The sequence below is a fragment of the Pogona vitticeps genome, chromosome 1 (genome assembly GCF_051106095.1).
Source record: "Pogona vitticeps strain Pit_001003342236 chromosome 1, PviZW2.1, whole genome shotgun sequence".
Classification (NCBI taxonomy): Eukaryota; Metazoa; Chordata; class Lepidosauria; order Squamata; family Agamidae; genus Pogona; species Pogona vitticeps.
Genome location: NC_135783.1, coordinates 41,614,001 through 41,634,463, shown reverse-complemented (window position 1 = coordinate 41,634,463; position 20,463 = coordinate 41,614,001). Strand labels below are relative to the sequence as shown.

At 37.8% G+C, this 20,463-nt stretch overlaps 1 protein-coding gene across 9 annotated transcripts in view; it reads left to right on the top strand.

Annotated features, from left to right (window-relative positions):
• The window catches only part of BABAM2 (BRISC and BRCA1 A complex member 2), a 226,112-nt gene that overhangs the window by 114,316 nt on the left and 91,333 nt on the right, over positions 1-20,463 (top strand). The window lies entirely within an intron of this gene.

The following is a 20,463-nucleotide window of genomic DNA, read 5'->3' as shown; positions in this document are numbered from 1 at the left end:
GAGAAAATGCAGGAAATTCGAATTTCCAGCCCTTTCTCCCTGCCTTTTTGCGTTCAGAGCTCGCAAAGGGCTTTCTGCCCGACATCAGAGGAAGCCCTTTGGGAGCTCAGAAGGTGCCCATCACAGCGGCGGGGACCCCCAGGGAGGTCTCCCATGGTGGCGGGCAAGCCCTGGGAGACCTCCCTGGGGGTCCCCGCCTCCGCAATTGGCACCTTCGGAGGTCTCAAAGGGCTTTCCCCCCGACATCGGAGGAAACCCTTTGAGACCTCCGAAGCCAAAAAGGCAGGGAGAAAGGGCGGGAAATTCGAATTTCCAGCACTTTCCCCTGCTTTTTTGCCTTTTGAAATACTGGAACAGATTAATTCTGTTCCCATGCATTTCAGTGGGAAATGTTACTTTGACTTATGAACGTTTCAACGTACGAACGTTGTTCCAATACAGATTAAGTTCGTATTTATTTATTTATTTATTTATTTATTTATTCATTCATTCATTCATTCATTCATTCATTCATTTTATTTTATTTATATCCCGCCTATCTAGTCCCTCAGGACCACTCTAAGTTGAGGTACCACTGTATGGCAGAAATAAGAATATTTTATGGGACATTGCTTTATCCTTTTGATACAATTTGTAGCTATACTTGTGTTGTGTATATGTACATTTACATTCTGTGTGTTGCTTTTTGCCTTTGGAATTGCTGTACACTTTATTTTCACATGTAGTGATATTCCATGAAATGTGGGTTCTTGCAGAACTGCTTGTATCTTTTCTGTTGTTTACTATCCAGGAGAGATAATGAAGTTTTGGAATGGTAACTTTGCTGAAATCTGCAGGCTGAGCATTATAAAAACTGATTAGCTGACTCTCAGGTTTTCTCTTACCATCAGGATTGTTGTGTAGGAAGGCACAGAAACAGATTTAGCTTATTTTTCTCTTCCTCCTGCAATAAAAGTCTTCCATCATGTTCTGGAAGGTCCCAGAACTCTCTGGAGAAGATCTTCAAGGGTCAAAGAAGAATGCAGGATACACAGGGTGGGTGGTGGGTTTCATCTTCCCTCTTTTCACCAGTAGAAATGCTGCTCTAGAGTCAAGATCAGAAGACTTTGGTGGATGAACAGAACAGTTCTGTCAATGGATGGTGAATTCTGGATCCAACTCTTAATATTTAATTGTGTGAGCTTCTGGTTGTGATGGAAACCAGCACATTGGGGGTGGGGAAGCCATGAGAGAAAGGCAGAGCCCCACCCAGTGGGGCTGAAAATTAGAGGGTACATTGATTAAAATATTTTTGAGTTAAACAGGAAGAATGTATCTGATCTTTTTAAAATAATTTTTTGAAAGTAATGTTAAAATTATTATTTTGGAAATATTTCTCTAGATACATAACTTGGCTTATCTTGTTAAAATAACAATTCTAACATTAATGTATGAAACTGCCTTGTGTCCTTTCAAGGAAAAAGGCAAGGTAAAAAATATTTTATATAAATAAATATTCAAGCTCTCACTTAAAGATTAGTAAGTTATTATGGACCGAATATTACACAAGCTGCAGCCCACTTTCATTCCTGTGCTCATTAAAACTTGGTAATCTTGTTGCTGTTTGGTTTTGGTTCTTCCATAGTCTGGTTGACTGTAGTATAGCAGTGCACATTGGTCAGGAAGCATAAAGCTTTGCAACAGTAGTATTTAAGTATGCACTTTCATTCTTATTTATTTATTTTGTGGCATACTGAAATCTAATTGACTCATTTCTTGCATTGCTTGAATTCAGCATGTTTGTGTTTCTGACGCAGTTTCAGAATCTGTTAAGATGTATTTCCAATTTTTAATAGATTTGATGGTTGTGGGTTTTTCGGGCTCTTTGGCCGTGTTCTGAAGGTTGTTCTTTCTGACGTTTCGCTAGTCTCTGTTAGCATGGACAGAGTTCCTACATCTGTTCCTCTGAAGATGCTGGCCACAGAGACCGGCAAAACGTCAGGAAGAACAACCTTCAGGACACGGCCAAAGAGCCTGAAAAACCCAAAACAACCATCAGATCCCGGCCGTGAAAGCCTTCGAGAATACTTTAATAGATTTATTTGAGGTCTTGTTTCTTTCAATGTTGTTATCTTTTCCGTTGCCGGTAATGCACACAGTTAAATAGTGGCATTTTTACAATGCTGGATGAATTCACATTTGAGAAAGTCTGATAAAATATGAACAGTTGTGGGATTTTTGATGAAAGAAATCCTAGTGCTCATATTGCAAACTGAATAGCCAAAAATATGATTATAGTTTGAGGAACTATATTTGTAAGCATTAAAAACTAAAAATGTTTGAAGCCACTCATGTTCTATTTCATGATGTAATTCACAACTCCTACTGTGCTGATGCGATGCCCAACTTTGCATAACAGTCTCTTCACATCATGTCTTAAGCAGGTGACAATAATATGTGCATAGCCTTGTGCAAAGTAGGGCAGCACAGAATTGGGGTTACACAAATTGGGTTGGAATACAGAACAGGAATGATTTCTTTAGTACCATACTAGCAATATTTAGAATCTGAATTGTTCTCATGTACAAACAACATCTTAATTCTTTTTAAGTAAATGTAACAATAGCTTTTTTAAAATGGCTTCTTTGTATATATGCAGGTCAAAGGCTAATTAGTTTCGCTTTGGTGTGTTGGGTACACTTGCAAAATGTTTTGGTGGAAGCCAAGGCATTGCTAGAAAATCACATTGAAGCAACACTAAAGATTTCTCAACCCACACAAATTATGTCTCTACTCAAATAAAACATGACTCCTGCTGGAGAAAAGGATGTCAGAATTACTAACTGCTATAGAGTTCAATGCTCCTCCAAAGGGTCTTTGCCAATTTATCCCCTTAAATGTGCACTTATCACAGTTGTGGCCATCAAATTGCCTGTTCCCAAACTGAATGTTTCAGCCTTTGCCATATCAAATCACCTGCCAAAAGTACACATTAATAGCCAGGCACTAATTATTGAAGTGAGTAACAGTAGTTTTAAATTAACTAATTAGGTTGTAATCAGTATTAAAAATAATCATTCAAACCATTTGACAAGCACAATTTCTGGTTAACTCCCTTTGCAAACCTTCGTCTGTTGCAATGTGAACATACTTTTTGTTTGTTCTTGGTAAGATTCCAAACTCTGTCCAGATGTGAAATACTGCAATTCAGGATGCTCATTAATGTTAATGTGGCCAGTTTCAAGCACAGTGAGCCCTATTACAACAAAATCACATAACAACCTCATACAGTTTGGAGACCCCAATTAGAGTTTCACTCTGTATTTTATAATACCCTAGCATAGGCATCTCTGTCTCTGCTTATTTACGTAGAAGCATGCAGTAAACCATAGTTTACCAGTCTGTTAACCTTGCAGTGAACAAATGCCTATTGAACTAGGAACTGCTAGTTCTATAGGGACTCTCCAGATGAGTCATTTGTCCGTATAACTTAGAACTACAATCACAGTCACTTGAGGTGGGAGGTGGAATCTGAGCAGGGTTTCAAATGAACATCAACCTATTACTGCTAAGATCCACAAAGTCAGCTCCACAATCCTGCAGGTAGCACATACAGAATTGCCACAATAGTTGTTGTCAATACCAAGAAGGGAAGGTGAAAATTCAGAGATCATGCCCATGATGTCCCAGTTTCTAGCACTCCACTCTTGTTGAGAGATTTTCCAAGGTACAACACCAACCCTGCAAGGTAGGCATTGCTGCTACCAACCCTTCTGTCTAACTGGATTTGCATCAGAGGATTTCCACACTTTATAGGACAATGTGGAAAATCAAAGAAAAAGGGAATAGCTTTCACTGTTCTCTTTGTCTTGGCAATACCTATATTAGTAGCAGTGTACCAAAAGGTCAGCAAGATACCAATCTAAGATTAAGGCTTATGGAATGGCCAACACAGTTGGTGTGCTGTTTGGTTGGGGGTTATATTGGCATGCAGTATTCTTTTGTTTGAGTTACTGTTCGGTTTTTTCCAGCACACCAGTTGCTCCTGGCAGGGAAGACAAACCAACTCATAGTAAACAATATGGATAAGAAGATGTAGGAATGACAAGCTGCAGGACTCGATGATATCCTTTTAGTGAACATACAGTAAAAGCTGGGAGAAATTTAATCTTGGCTCTTGCAGAAAAAATTCCTCCTTGCTAGATAGACACTACAAGAGTTTGATATGGCAAGAAGCAGCAAGGATGCTTGGAGACTACTGAAAAATTCTATTTCAGTTGCCTTTCCTGCGTCTTCTTACGGCTTCCTCTAGTTCTGCCAGTATGAAGGAAGTAGAAAGCTCATTGGCTTCATTCTGAATATTCCTTTGATATTTAATTTTTATTATACCAAAAATATGGTAGGCAATGAAAGTAACCATCAGGTTCCAAAAGCTACAGGTCAATCTCCCTACTATGCCACATATGGAGTGTTTGAACAAATAATATTAACTATCTAGTAGCTCTTAAAACTGAACCTCTTCTAATTCCAGAACGGGCAGGCTTTAGAGATGACCAGAGCTGTATGGCTCAAATCTGAAATCTCACCCAGCATATAGAAATGGTTTTAAAAAACATAATATAACTGGAGCAGCATTTCTTGACCTTACAGTGGCATATTATACTGTCCACTATCAATTGCCACTCAAAAAACTTTATCTCCTTACTAAAGATTGTGAACTAGCAGAATTGTCACCATTCTACTTAAAAACCAAATATTCTTTGTTGAATGTCAAGGAAGCACAATCACTGGAGAAATCAAAGGAGCATTCTCTCCCAAGGTAATGTTATGGCACCATTACTTTTTAAACATTTATATATACGTATGCTTAACCAACATTCCCATACTCCAGGAGTTTCATTTAGGCTGATTATCTTAACTTGACAGTCTGGGGGCGGGGGGAGACCTTTCAAGTCACTAGCTAAATTGTGCATTAAAAGATCTTTCCTTAAACTATAAAAACAACCAGCTGAAACCAAATCCTTTAAAAGCAAAGGTATGTGCCTTCCAGTTAAAGAACAGAGAAGCAGGGTGGAATCCTTGAGTTATCTGGGAAGGCATGATTTTGGAACACTGCCCTACCCCAGAGTATTTGGACATCACTCTGAATCGAAACCTGACTTACAGAAACTTTGTCTAAACATCAAACAGAAAGTTGTCACAAGAAATAACATACTTAGGAAACTGGCTGGGTCAAACTGTTTCACATCCAGAAAAAGAACAGCTTTGTCCCTGTGCTATTCCACAGCAAAATATGGTAGTGCCATATGGCATAAATCAGCACATGTGAAACAAGTGGATGTAACTCTTAATAAATCATGCAGGATTATTACTGGCTATTTTAACCTGCCCCATTGAAAAAGTCTGTTATTTGGCTGGCATTGCATTTCCAGAAGTATGTTGAGTGGTACTAGCAATAATGAGCAAAATAAAGTAATACAGCACCAAACCCACCTACTTCAAGGACCCCCTAGACCAGGGGGGGCAGTTAATTTCTATAGGGGGCCACATGAAATATCTGAACTGTGTTCAGGGGCCGAACTAAGTTTACTTAAAAATAAAATGAAACAGTGATGTTACGATTGTTTTTATTTTAAACTTGTTAATCTTCACGAATACTAAAGAGGTTTTTTGCAGTACGTTAAAGATAAGTAACTGATCAACTTTAGACAAAAAGCTATAAATGGTTTTGATGTTCAACTTGTTCAGTGAGAGAAATCCAGTCTGTCTTGGGCTTGAACAAGTGCTTGAACACCAGACTGGAGCGATGACCGGTGGGCCGGATAGGAGTGGCTTGCAGGACGTATGTGGCCCTTGGGCCGTACTTTGCCCAGGTCTACCCTAGACAAAGGCTAAAATAAGGAAAAGTTTTCTGCACACATCTCAAGTTCTAAATATTAATCGAAAAGAGACTAGGCTACGTATGAACAACAAAAACAAAACACCTTGCCAAACGGATGAATGCTAAAGAGTGCCTTCCACCAAGACAAGACTCTAGCTGGGTCCACTGGAGGTCACTTAATAGACTTGGAAGCAAAGGAGGATCATCAAAGAATAATCAAATAAAATGTCACTACCTGGATAGAGGATAAATTTTCTGTGACTGAAGAAATTCAGTCATTGTGTCACTTATGTGCATGCAATTATGCCCCACCACGTGTACAAAAGATCTGGCAAATGTCTGAGATAAGGCTGTTGAAGTACCTCTCTTCTGATCAAAAATAGTTAATTATCTTAACATTTTAATTTGTTTTTAATTTTACCTATATTCCATATATGATCATCATTTTAAATTGTTCAGTGTTCTGATATGAATAAAGAAAAATTATTTTAGAATATCTCAGAAATGTCACACTGCATTTGATTTCCTTGTACAAGGAAATGTAGCAGAACATACAGGCAAATTGTGGAAACTGAGGGAAAACAACATGTGATTTTTCTTTAGCGATACAGATTGAACATTTTATTATAGCTAAAAAAATAGCTAAACTTTATTTTTCTTATTTGACTTTGCTGTCTCTTCTCCTCTCCCACCATGCATATTTTTGCTTGGACAGTTTATTTTTTGGACTGTACCAACCCAAATCCCTCATGTTGGCTGGGAGATTGAGAATTGTAGTCCAAGAAAGCAACTTTTCCAGTCTGTGCTTCTTAATAAGTACTGATATACCAGTTTACTGTGCACATTTACTTAGGTATAAGTCCCATTTACTGTAGGATGGATATCTGAGTAAACAATGCAAAGAGCCTCACCGAAATAGGAAAATATGGCTAGTGCTTTGGAAAGAACGTTATGCTTTCCTTATCATTGTTTGAAGCATCTTTTTCAGAAATTAAAAATTCACAGCAACCATAAGTTCTATTTCAAGAATGAAAATAAATACTTCTAATCATTTATATTCTCCAGATAGGACCAGGTATCAGGTGCTAAGATTCTGGTAGTAAAAATAGAATCATAATGAATTAGATAAGTTGAGGCAAAACATCAAGGAAAAAAAATCAAGGAAAGCTCTTCAAAGGTGTCACCCCGTTGCATGACAGTGCCTCATCACACACTGCAGGTGAAACAATGGCAAAACTGACCTCCTTAGTCTTTCAAGTGATGCCCCATCCACCTATTCTCTTGACCTGGCTCCTTCTGACTATCATCTGTTCCCCAAACTCAAAAAACACTTAAAGGGACAACGACCTGGGAGTGTTCTGGAGGCAACTTATGCTGTAAATGAGTGGTTACACAAGCAGTTGGAAGAATTATATTTGCAGGGACATAAGAAGGTGCAGGACAGATGTCACAAGTACATTGACTTCCTGGGGGAATATGTAGAATAGTGTGGCGGTTACAGCTCCCTAGCTCATTTTTTCTGGGAAAGGCTCAGTATTATCAGCACCCCCTCGTAGTAGATAATTATACAACATTTTAATCATTTTTTCCTTTACATTCAGAAGTATCTTTCTAGTGGTGTCTGTTCCTTACAAAGCCTACTCTTTCATCTCTTTCATCTCTTGTATATCTTGAGTCTATTTGTGGTTTTGTCCACCAATCAAGTATTGTACCTTGTTCTTCTAGTTCTTCTCTTGATTTCATACTTAATTCCTCTTTTAACAGTCTCTATACTCAAGAGTTTCTTCTTTTCCATTAATGTTGGTTATGTAAATGCTTCCATAGGTGAGACCCATTTAGGAACTTTTTGGTAATTTTCTTCCTGGATCTTAGTCCATACCCAGTGTAAAGCTTTCCTTATCAGATGGTTCTTAAATTTTTTTTTTAATTTTTGATACCATAGGAAGGCGTGCCATCCTAGATTTAAATCATGGCCTTCTAGTTTTAATATTCTGTCATTTTCTAAAACTATCCATTCCTTTATCCAAACTAGAGCACAAGCTTTACAATATAAAAACCAATCTGGAAGTTCGAAGCCTCCTCTTCATTTGCGTCTTGAAGTGCTTTGATTTTTATTCTAGTTTTTTTCCCTTTTCAGACAAACTTCATTATTTTTTTGTAAATTCTTGAAGTATTATTTGTTTTGTAAGAACTGGTATTGTTTGAAAAAAAAATACTGTATCATTTTAGGTAATATATTCATCTTCACAGCTACAATCCTCCCCATAAATTGCAGTTTTGACCATTTTACCACATCTTTTTCAGACATACCAATTAACTTGATGTAGTTGTCTTTTATCAAAGTACTGTGTTTTTTTTGTAATCTGAAGTCCAAGGTATTTAACTTTTCTCCTCTTTAAAACCTGTCATCTCTACTAAATTTTGGATCTGTTCTTCATATTTCTAGTCAAAATTTGTCTTTTTTTATTTAATTTCAGTCCTGATATTTCTCCAAATTTTTAATTGTTTCTGTTAATGTCCCTGTTGAATTTATCGAATCCTCTAGAATAAAGACCATGTCATCTACAAACGCCTGTGCATTATATTCTTTCCCTCTTATTTTGTCCTTTTATATCTGTTCTGTGTAACTTGTAATAATGTTTCAACAAATAGTACAAACAGTAAAAGAGACAACGGGCATCATTGTCTTGTTCCTTTTTGTATTTTTATATCCTGTGTAAGTTTTCCATTTATTCTGATCTTCACTTTCTGTTGTCTATAGATAGTCCTTATTGGCTCAACAAAGTCCTTTCCTGCTTTAAAGATTTCTTAATTGTTTTAACGTGAAATCCCAGTTGACATTGTGAAAGGCCTTCTCTGCATCAAGAAAAATCATAGTCCTCGCTCTTCCTTGTTGTGTTTCATAATATTCTAATACATTTAATATTGTCCTAATATTGTTTTTCATCTGTCTCTTTGCCAGAAAGCCTGCCTGATCTTCATTAATTATATGTACAAGAACTTTTTTCAGTTTGTCTGCTAATATTGAGGCATATATCTTACAGTCCACATTCAATAGTGAGATTGGTCTTGGTATTACAATACTAAATAATAAGCTCATTCAAATATGATTTTAAAAGAAGCCTTGTGGCGCAGTGCTTAAACTGCAGTATTTCAGCCAAAACTCCCAATCCCAGGTAACTGGCTTGAGGTTCACCAAGTCTTCCATCCTTCTGAGGTTGAAGTTAAAAAGTTTTCCTCCTGAAAGTCAGCTAATTGGGTCCTGACTGACAGGGTTGAAAGTTCGGATTGCCCCAGACCTGGTACTGGTTGTCCCTTTGAAAACTTGTGTCAAAAACCTGGTCTCAGAAATCTTGAATGTTTATTGAAAGCATTCAAAGCTGGGATAAACAGGTCTGTTCTGTGCTTTTTCTAATGTAAAAATACTTCAAATATGCCCTCCAAAATTGTGTGAAAATTTCCTGGAGATACATAGCAAAATGTCCCTTTCTGGTGGACTGTCACTCCATTAGCTTTTTTGACTCTTCAAAGTAAACCTGTCTTTTGACTGTTTCTGTGACCTTTCATTGCCTTCCAAACATCTCCCTTTCCAACTCATGAAACAACCTTGAAACTCTTGTTAAGCTTGTTCCACTTATTCTCACTCTTATAACAAAGAAGTAGTTTTTCCTTTTTTGAAAGGCCTTTTTGGATGATCAATATTTCAGCCTCTGCAGCCTGGATTCTTTCCAAATAAAAAAGCAGATGGGACTAACCATTCTCTTACTAGCTAAACAAGATTGATCATGCCTATTTGTATGAGCCATTTTAAATCAGGGAAAATTTAGGGAGCCTTGTGGCACAGTAGTTAAACTGCTGTACTGCATCCAAAACTACGCTCACGACCCGGGGTTCAATCCCAGGTAGCCGGCTCAAAGTTGACTCAGCCTTCTCTCCTTCCAAGGTCAGTAAAATGAGTACCCAGCTTGTGGGGGTGGGTTTCTAATGTGTAATTAACTTGTAAACCACCCAGAGAGTGCTTTAAGTGCTATGGGACGGTATATAAGCAGCACACTATTCATTCAGTCAGTCATTCATTCAGTCATTCATTCATTCATTTATCAATTTATTCATTTATTTATTTGGCTTTTCTTCACAGGGAAGGATGATTTGGGCTGCCCTCATTTTTAGAATTGCCTTATAGAATATTGATTTACTCTGCTGCATAATAATATTGTGTAGCAGCCTCTTTTATGATAAATAGTTATGACCATATTTAACATGCACAACTTCTTAGAACCAGAGGAAGAGAAAACATCAATGCTTTGGAAAACAAAACTTGTACAAATGGAGGAAACCAGTTCTGCTCACAGATATGTTGCTAGAGGAAGAGAAGGTCTCTGCTCTTCTGTGAGACTTATAATGTCAAGCTCTTGTCTCGCTGGAGGGAGTTGTGCTATACTGCTGTTCTGACCTTGAATAGCCTATACATTTGGTGACAGAGTACAAATAAAAACTCGGTCACTTAAGGACACAGGCATGCCAGGAGAAGTATGTCTAGTGCCCTGCCCATTTCTGCATTAGCAGATGTATCCCACAGTATTTTCCCCTTTTGATATATTTCCAACTTGTTTTCAAAACTGTTTGTGCTAATTGTTCCCTTGGTCTGCTTTTGGTAGTGTCTGTTCCATATGTTTAGTTCTTTGTGCAAAAAAAGAAAAGGAATAAAAGAAAATCTGCCTATGGCTGTCTGCCTTGTGCACAGTTTTTAACTTTATGCCCCTTTGTTCTTCTGTTTGCTAATAATTCCAACAGCCTTCAAGCATTCATCTGTGACATTCCCTTTGGAAGATTTCCTATCTCCTTGTTATGCTTGATTCCTCCCCTCTTCCCTGGACTGCCATTTGAGGGATTTATAAAAGAATCATCCTGAATACATTGCTTCTCAGGGTCAAAGTGCCCTTTTGGACTGATTTCTTAGTTGTGTCCATTTTTTTCTTCAATTTTATTTGGGAGAGGAAAGCGTATAATGTTACTACAGAGGTTGCTTTTAGCCTGGTAAAAACAGTGTGTTAATGAAGATAATTTATTTATGAATATATTTTATGCAGTATTTTGATTCCTTTTGAAATATGTTACTTCCACAGATCTTTTGGATCAGGTAATAATCAACTGATTCTAACTGACTTGAACATTAGTGGCAAATTAGCCATTTGACAGTACCATACCCCATACAGTTTATTTTCATCTCCAGACTTATGTGACATACCCTTGGGATGGTGTTGCTTTACCTCAAGATTTAGAGGAAACAAAATTTATACAATGGTGGTTGTAGGTTTTTCTGGCTGTTTGGCCGTGTTCTGAAGGTTGTTCTTCCTAGCATTTTGCCAGTCTCTGTGGCCAGCATCTTCAGAGGACAGGAGTCAGAACTCTGTGCTCTGGTGCAGTTTTGTAGGATAGTTGATTATTTGTAGCTGTGGGGTCAGCTTTTGTCCTTTTCAGGAGACTGGGTGATTATGGTGATCAGCGTGTTTTTCGTTGTGGGTGTATTGTTGTGATAAGGGGGAGAGATGATATGTCACTGTGATTGATGGGTGTTGTTAGCTGGTCTTTTGTGTGCAGTGATCACTGGTCCTTGATACCATAGGAAGCTGATCCCACAGCTATAAATTCTTAACTATCCCACAAAACTGCACCACAGCACAGAGTTCTGCCCTCTAAAGATGCTGGGCACAGAGACTTGCGAAATGTTGGGAAGAACAACTTTCAGAACACGGCCAAACAGCCCAACAAATCTACAACCATCAAATCCTGGCCGTGAAAGCCTTCAAGAATACAAAATTTATACAGTAGATAATATGTTTAGGCACTTTTATAACTAACTGATAATAATGATATAGTAGATAGTTGATACATCTTCACTTCTTACAGTGAGGTTAAACATGTTAGCTCAGATGCAGAACCATATTTAAATGTTGGTTTTTTCCTGAGCATGCATATGCTAAACTGACACCATGGTTAGGTCTTTAAAGCTTTCCTCCAAATCTAACCTAAACCTATTTATCTAATAATTGTTTCATATGTATGCTTGGAGTCCATGTGCAAATACAGTTGTCAACCCATTTTCCATGTAGGGCAGTGAGAACAACCTGCATCTTTACCATGAATTGACAGATGTGACCATCTGACACTGTAAGTAGTTCTAATCTGTGACATTACTGCCCCATTTGTGACTTTCTTCTAATTAGCTTCTTAGTTCTTGAGCTATAGACTGTCATCTTCCACATGAAACCTGCCTAGAGGCAATTTTTGTGTGTCTTGCTTCCTTTAGATGAGATCAGTGGTGACAGGACAGGGTCTTTGCAGTATCATGTTAGCCTTGCTTTCTAATTCTTGAGGAGGTTCCCCTGAGGCCAAATCTGATGTCTGTGGGGATACCACCATCAAACTCTTTTCTATTTTCCCATGTCTTCAAAAGATCTTTTAAAAAGATACTGTGTTGAACAGTGTGAATTCTGCATTGTGTGTCTTTGGGCTGGAGAGTAGGCAATTTTACAAAGAAAAAGGCTGGCAAAAATAAAACAGATAAAATAAATATTCTTGTAATAAATGAAATAGACTTCTTATGACCAGGCTCAATACTTCAGTTGCCACACTTTGTGTCAGTCTCAATGAATGCTGTACAAACCATTGCAAGACACAGGTCATGTTCTCTTTTATCAGAGTTCTGGACAAGGTTCCTGCTAAACTGGGTGTGTGCATGCATGGGATGCACACACCAGACCAGCAGGGATGAAAATTAGAGGGTATGTTGGTTCTGGGGTTGTCTTGGTGGTTTGTGCATGCACTGCTTTCAGACAAATTCTGAATGGAATGGGCCTGAGTTGAACCTTGTGTGAGGTCTGGATTGAAGCATAATGGCTGTATTTCAGTTCCAAGACAAAGCAAAGCAAATTTACAAATAGATTTTGTTCCGGAGTACAAATCACCTTTGGAAGGAGATATATATATAGGCAGGATATATATGTATAGTTTCAGCCTTTTTCTTTTTCTTCATTAAAAAAACAATGTTTTTTTAAAGAAATGTTTTTTAAAGTTTTCCCCCCACTTGTATTCACCATTCACACTTACATAATTTCCTTTGATGGACTGAGAATTTATTTTCTGTTTCATAACATTCCATGAATAAAAATTATATCTTGTCTCTTGCTTTTGATCACCTCAGAAAAGGAAGTATAGCTCACCAAAACTAGTGGGAAAATAATTCTTTGTTGTTGTGTCATATAATTGTGAAAGCAAGGAAATTTGCAATTAGGGCAACCAGTACCATGAGTCACCAGAACCACGTAGAAGGTTAAGTACTTGCTAAGGATTCTTGAGTTGAATATAGGTCAGTGCATGCACAGATGGTTCTAGACTTCCTTTAACTGTGAATGTTTCTGTTGACCTTCCATAATAATTTAATTTGTTGAGAAGCATCATACTGTGTTCATGTACCTTTAATTTTACAACAGGGGAGATTGTTTATAGAATTTAGATTATTACACTCCTCAACTATTTGCTTGACTAGTCCGTTTCAAATAAATAGCAACATTGAAAACTAAACATTTTGCGATATTGCCTTGATATGTGTGGCAGATTAACATTTAACATCAGTTTAAAAAATGCTTGTGAATGAAAGAAAATTGAGGATGATAGAACAAATTCTTTCTTTCCATGAGTGTGCAAGCCTGGCAGCCATAATCATACCTCTCTCAGATAGCCTTAATAGTGCCTGGTCTCATCTGGATAGAATTGGATATATTTTTTATCCTTATTGCTGTTTGTTTAATCCAGTAATGAACAATTGCAAGCTTGTTTCTTTTTTAAAACATTTTTAATTAATTCGTATGGTAAAAAATTGAGAAGACACAAAGCAAAAGCAGTGGAATAGGACACACAATAGAAAGATTTTGATTAGTGACAGGCAGAAAATGTCTTGCAGAGACAATAGGCTTTCACGTTAGGAAGAACAACCTTCAGAACACAGCCAAAGAGCCCAAAAAACCCACAACAACCAATGTATGTAGGTTCCTTCTGCGTTAAAAACGGTGCTCCAAACTGTTTCTTTTCTTTTGTCAATGAACAGTTTGACCTTTTTGTAGCCACTCACACTGTGATAGACTAGGTTAAATGGGAAATATACAGTATTTCTGCAAGGCAACTCCCAGTTTTTAATTATCTGTCTGTTAGATAATATAATTTTTTTAATTCTCTTTGAAGCTGTAGCCTTTTTCAGTGTTCTGTGTGTTATACAGAAGTTGCTTTTAACCTAGTTATTTCTACCTAGTTACGTCTTAAGTTTAACTTTGTTAGTTAACTTAAGGTAGACACAGTTATTCTCTCTCTCACACACACACACAAATAAAAAATAATATAAAATTTTAAATAAAATAAAATTTCAGTAGTAAACTGTTCCATGAATATCTTGTTTATGTTGAAAACAAACAGGCAGAAGCTTGATGGTAAATAAGAACAGTTCAGTATGAAAACATTTGGTTTATGTGGCTTGACTATCAAAAGTCACATTAAACGTAATCAAAAGCCATCCTAAAATATAGTCCTTGCATACTTTCTAAATATTTAAGGGAAGTACATTGATGCCCTTTAGGATTTTTCCCCAGAGACTGAGTGAATAAAGTTTCAGTTGATAAAGAAATGTAGAAATTTGTATGTTTCTTCTGAAAATTTATGAGGAATGTTACTCAGAGCTTTCACAAGCAGTATATATTTAAAGTTGCTTTTGTAAGCACTATTTTATGCAGTTAATAAACTATCTGACTGTTTTTCTGGTGCCATCCCTAGGTCTAATAGCAGTTCTTCTTGTCAAGTAAGGGCTACTTAAATGGATTGCACACATTTATTAGAGGTGTAATAACTTTCTCCCCCCAAAATATGTCTGTGGCTTATTGTTATATTTTTAAGACATTTCACAGGACTGTGGGATAAAAACATCCATTCCTCCATTTTTTCCCCATCCCTGGGCATGTCCTCTTCTGACTGCTCTGGTTAAAAAAATATACATCAGTTTCAATCCCTCCTTGTAATATGTCATTTAAGTTTAAAATTGTGTTTCTTGAGAGAACACTGAGTTGGTTCACTGTGCAAATATGATGCAATTCATAATTTCACAGGAAGCTGTCTTTGTACCAGACAAGGTTATTTATCCATATAGTCCAGTACAGTACTGTCTGTTCTAACCAGCAGTGGTTTAGAAAGTCTCTGGCAGAGGTTTTACAATCCTCTGTGATACATACAGGATTTCCCGTTGTAGTACTGATGCAGCATGCAGTTACTGTATTCTGATATATATTGTTTTCAAATATAATAATGCACATTTACAGTATCTTGTCCTTCTGGCAAGGTGTTTTATATAAAAGTGAGACTATATTTTTGGCTGAGAATTTTAGGAAACTAGCTGCAGCATTAGGCTCTCCACACCAACTCTTGTTTTCAACAAGAAAGAAAATAAAAGAGCTTGGCTCCTTTTGTTGAACATTGCAGTGTTCTCTCTGTCTTTGTAGTTAAGTACTGTACTTGCATAGCCACAGAGAACACAGAACATTGCTGCTGAACATTTCTTTCCACTGTGACAGTTTCTCTTCTGTAAAGCAGTTTTTCCATTAGAAGTGTATAGACATTAACCTTTGATTGGACAAATGTAAAAAAAAAAAACCGACAAAATATAGTAACCTTCCATTTTACTTCTTTTTTATACCTCTTCCAATATAGTCTATGAAGAGGATGCTGATTCTTTTATCATGCTAAGCAAAAGGAACCAATTCCAGCAAATCCCAATATACATGTATTTTATTATCTTTTCTCTTCAGGCCACAGAACCAAAAACAGTTGTTGAAGTCTCCTTGGAGACCCTGCTGAGCTGTAATGTTGCAGCCCTGGTTGCTCTCATTTGAATGGAATGAATTCTATTTGCTTCTCGGACCTGTTTCTTTTGGTTTTAAATCATTCACAAAACACTTTTTGGAGCATAACACGGAAAGTAAACAACATCTTTTTCAGCAGAACAGTGCAAATTAAAGTAAATAAAGGTAATTTAAAATGATACTATGGCATTTTGAAAAATTCCTCCAGTTTTTCAGCTTTAATCAGACAGTGCAACATAAATAAACCCTTTATAAGTGTTTCTGTTTATGACTGTCACTAACAGAAATTAAACTCATTGTATGGCTTTCAATAGCAAATTTCTATTCAGTTATCCTAACATAACAAGACAGTTTCTTAATCTTTGAAATATTCATAATTTTAGTAGAAGGAGAATGTTGATTTGCTTCTTCTAGATAATTTGTATGGTCAAGGTGGAAAAGGAGGAATACATTTCAGCATATATGCTCCTGGTAAACAGCTTATCAAGAAATATGGAAACTATCAAAACATTACATAAATCAGATTAGTAATTTGAGAGAGAGTTATCCACTTGCTGGTGTCCACAATTAACTGTTGATGAACACATCCCATTCTGCCCTCTCTCTAGTGTTCTCTCTCTCTCTCTCTCTCTCTCTCTCTCTCTCTCTCTCTGCTCAGTAACACATTTCCCCAACACATCCTTCTCATCCCTTAAAAGCTATTCTTTTTACATACTCCTTTACCTTACCCCTTATTTTAATAATTTATAATAATTTCATTATTTTACATTGACTTTCAGGACAAAGGCAGCCCCTCAAGAATTTCCCTCAAAGCAGAAAGCAAATAAAATAGATGATTGTTAAATTCAAATATTATTGTTTGGGTACAAGAATAATGTAGTGGTTTGAATATGAGTTGTGAGGTAAGATCTATGTTAACAGGTTTTTTTGGCATCTTTATATTCTGCATGTTCCTAGTCCATTAAGTATACTGGAATATGGTTTTAAAGCACAAGTAAAAATAATACACCTGTAGAAACGAGTACCCTCGTAGAAACAGGCAGACTTTTTAGATGGTGGGTTGGAAAAATGCAGCACATATCGTAATATGTAATCTATTTAATTAAGTAATTTAAAATGGTATATACTTATCCATTTGGTTTGGTAGTACCTTTTTTTTAAAAAAAAGCAAAAAATGGGGAAAAGAGGGAAATAGAGACTTACCTGCTCTCAGACACCTAATTGTTAGGGGAAAGCATAAAGTTGTAAGACAGAAGTAGTCTTACTATATTTTTCCTTTATCCTGCCAAGTATTTTATTGGTTCTATTAAAGAACAATGTTCCAAGAGACATTCCTTCAGAGACCTGCCGTTATACAGTACTTAGATTATCTGAAGCAGGGCTTCTTGGAACGCGGGTTTTAATAGTACCAATAACATACTTGGCAGTATAACAAAGAAAAGTCCTGAAGAATATCAGTAAGAATAGTTATAAATTATCTTTTACATCTGTGTCATTGGAAGCTATGCTGAAGATTGACTATATTTATTTTTTGTGGAAATAATTAACAGTAGCAAGTTAATGAGGGCTTTAGACCTCAGTTCTTCTTCAACTGTATTTGCAGATGGCATAAAACAGAACTTGGTGACCTTAGCAGTAAAAGTTTGTAGTTTTTATTTGATTTTTTTCCTGGAAGAAATGTCAGGCTATAGCAGAAGTAACTAGCACTGTTGGCTGTAATAGCCAAACATATTGGAAAGCAAAAACACAGAAAATTAACGCATGAATCAAATACATATTGTAAACAAATGCAGGAACAGTTATGCTGAGAGCTGTCCCTGAATTTCAGTCAAAATGAAATTAGAGATAAAATTCAGAGATTCTGCTTTGGCAAAATATCTAAGAAAATTTAATTTAAGCCAAAAGATATTCAGGAAGATAAGGGATTTTTTTTTCCTTTTAAGTTGCCACCAGACGTTGCCAATTTGGAGACTGGTAGCAAGGCTCCTATTTGGGGAAAATGCATTTGTGGAATTTCTAGGAAGGGAGACTTTCAGTGAAACTAGCAACATTTGAAGTAGATACAGAAATGATTCTCCCCATTCTCCTTTCCTCAACACTTTATACTGAAACTATAGCCAAATGTAGTTTGCTTTCTGGTAACAGAAATCTTTTAAAGCAGTGGTTCTTAACGTGGATGATAATGCCCCCCCAGGAGACAATTTCATTTTTCAGGGGGGCGGTAGAACAAAAGGGGCAGTGTGGGGGCGGTGGAACAGAAGGGGACGGTATGGGGCGCTGGAGCAAACCAAACCTGTGAAGACAGCTGCAGCCGTGGTGCTGGCAGTGGATCCGGTGCCGCCACTGACAGACGACCCAGCTCTTTCTGCCTGCCACATCTCGCCTTTCTCCCTTAGGGGAGCACCAAGTTTGGGTGGAAGGAAAGGGTCTCTTGGGTCCCCATCCTCGCTCAGTGAAGCGCTGCCTTGCCCCTGACTGGGGAGGGAGAGACAAGCCCCGTTTGTCCATCCTGCCTTCCCGCCCACCTTCCCGCCTGTTGCAAGGGAAGCGCGGAGAGAAACGGGTCGGTTTGGGGGTGGCGTGGCAAGATTTCTAGGGACAGGGCTGGCTTTGGGTCATCCTGGGTGGATGGGAATTCCGCAGCTTTTCTGGCTTTTCTTGTCCTGTTGTAACTGGCTGGCTGTCAGGGGGCAAGAAAGTTCACCTGGCCAACTTTAAATGGCTTTGAGGGACGTCGAACTTGAGATCTTCCCCTGTCTTCTGTGTACACAGGTGAGATGTGCCTCTATGTTTAAATCCTCTGGGAGAGAAAGCTCTCAAATTGAACTGAGAGCACTGAGGGCAAAATCCACGGGGCTGTCATAGAAAGACAAGCAAACGCACTGCGGAAAGTCAGCCACTCCTCTTTCTCCCTGAACCCTGAGTATCCGTTCAGTGAAGGCGAAAAGGGCAGCATGTCAGTGACTTGAGTATAACAGTTTGCTTCAAGAAAGGGGTGGTGGGGCTGCTCCAAAAGGTATTAGACTACAACTCCCACAATCCCCTACCCTTGGCCTACCTTCCCGCCCATTGCAACGGAAACGCAGAAAGAAACGGGTCGGTTTGGGGTGGTGTGCCATCTCTCATTGAGCTATTCAGCAGTTCAGTTATTTATTGTTCTGTTGGGTACTTGGAAAGTTATTTTTAAGGTAATTTGTTATGGATGTTGTTGTAACCCTCCTCCCCCAAAGTAATTTGTATGAATAAATGTTGCAAAGAGTATTAGTTACTCATTACTTTCTGACTACTGTAAAACCCTTAGGACTGTGAAGTGATTCGCATAAAACTTGAAAATTCTTCTCAAAATCTTATGAAAAGATAATGTGAAAACGTTACATTAAACAAGTTTCAAGTGTAAAAGGTTGCTTTGGTCAACAGACTTTTGCATTATTCTAACAATGCTCCTTGAATTAAAAAAAAAGAATTTAAAACTGCTACAAGGCAATATACAACCCTAATTTGCTTCTCTATTTCCTTAATATAAAGTCTACTATCTACAGAATTTCTCTCTAACATTGCTCTGCTTTTTCAAAAAAATTATTTTGAGACCCAAGTGGGTTGCTATCTTGAATTTAGGGTTCAGACAGCAGCAAAATCAATATTCCTTTCCTTTCAAACAAATACTCTATTATTCTAAGATTCTCCGATTCTTAAAATTCTGTTAGGATTTGTAGCTGAAGTGACCAAACCAATTGCTAGCATATTATTGCCAGCAATGGCAATAATATGCCAGCTGACATATTACTAGTCAGTATGAAGACTAAGTCTTTTGGTGAAACTAGAATGTGCCATTAATACATAGTCCTGGCTATGTTTTCATCAGAATGTGGACAGAAGCCATGGAGACATATTGTTTTTAATTGCCACCCTTTAGTATCAGAGGTAGTTTGTGGAAGATAAAGTGAAGCTTTGATCAAGCTGCATTTTTCAAGCTTTGGAATACACAGGCTTGTGTCTAGTAAGGATCATCTTGCTGGTGGAAGGAGAAATTAGATTGCTTCCCTACTTTTAATTTTCTTTCTCCTGTGCTGCCCTCATTCTCCATTGCCACCACACCAAGCTCAGTTACCCAACTCTCACTTAACAGCAGATCTGAAGTGGTCTGCAAGAGGGAGGGGCATCACTGAAAACTGTCTCCTTCCCTCTTCTGAAAGGGGACAGTGCCTTCTATCAGTGGAGTGACTTCCACCGGATAAAAACTCAGCACCCTTTTTTCTTTTTCATGTCTTGTTTGTGTTTTGGCCATGGGTGATTGATTGATTAGTCATCCTTTAGTCTCGAGAGACTATGGTAACGTGCTCTGTATGGAGGACTTGGAACAGCATATTGTGTGGCTGAGAAGGCCAATTTGAGAGTGATCATCCCTTCCACACTGAAGACAAATACAGTCTGTCCCCTGTTCAGCTCCCTGATTTTGCTGCTTTCAGGACTGCCTCTTTGCCTCGGCCTGCTGGACAAGGGTCACTTCAAATTGGAAGAGGTCGTGATGCAACGCCTGCCTCCAGGCTGAACGCTCAGATGTCAAGGTTTCCAATCTGTTGAGGTCCATTCCTAAGGCCTTCAGATCCCACTTGCAGATATCCTTGTATCGTAGCTGGGGTCTCCCTCTGGGGCGATTTCGCTGCACTAATTCTCCATAGAGGAGATCTTTTGGAATCCGAT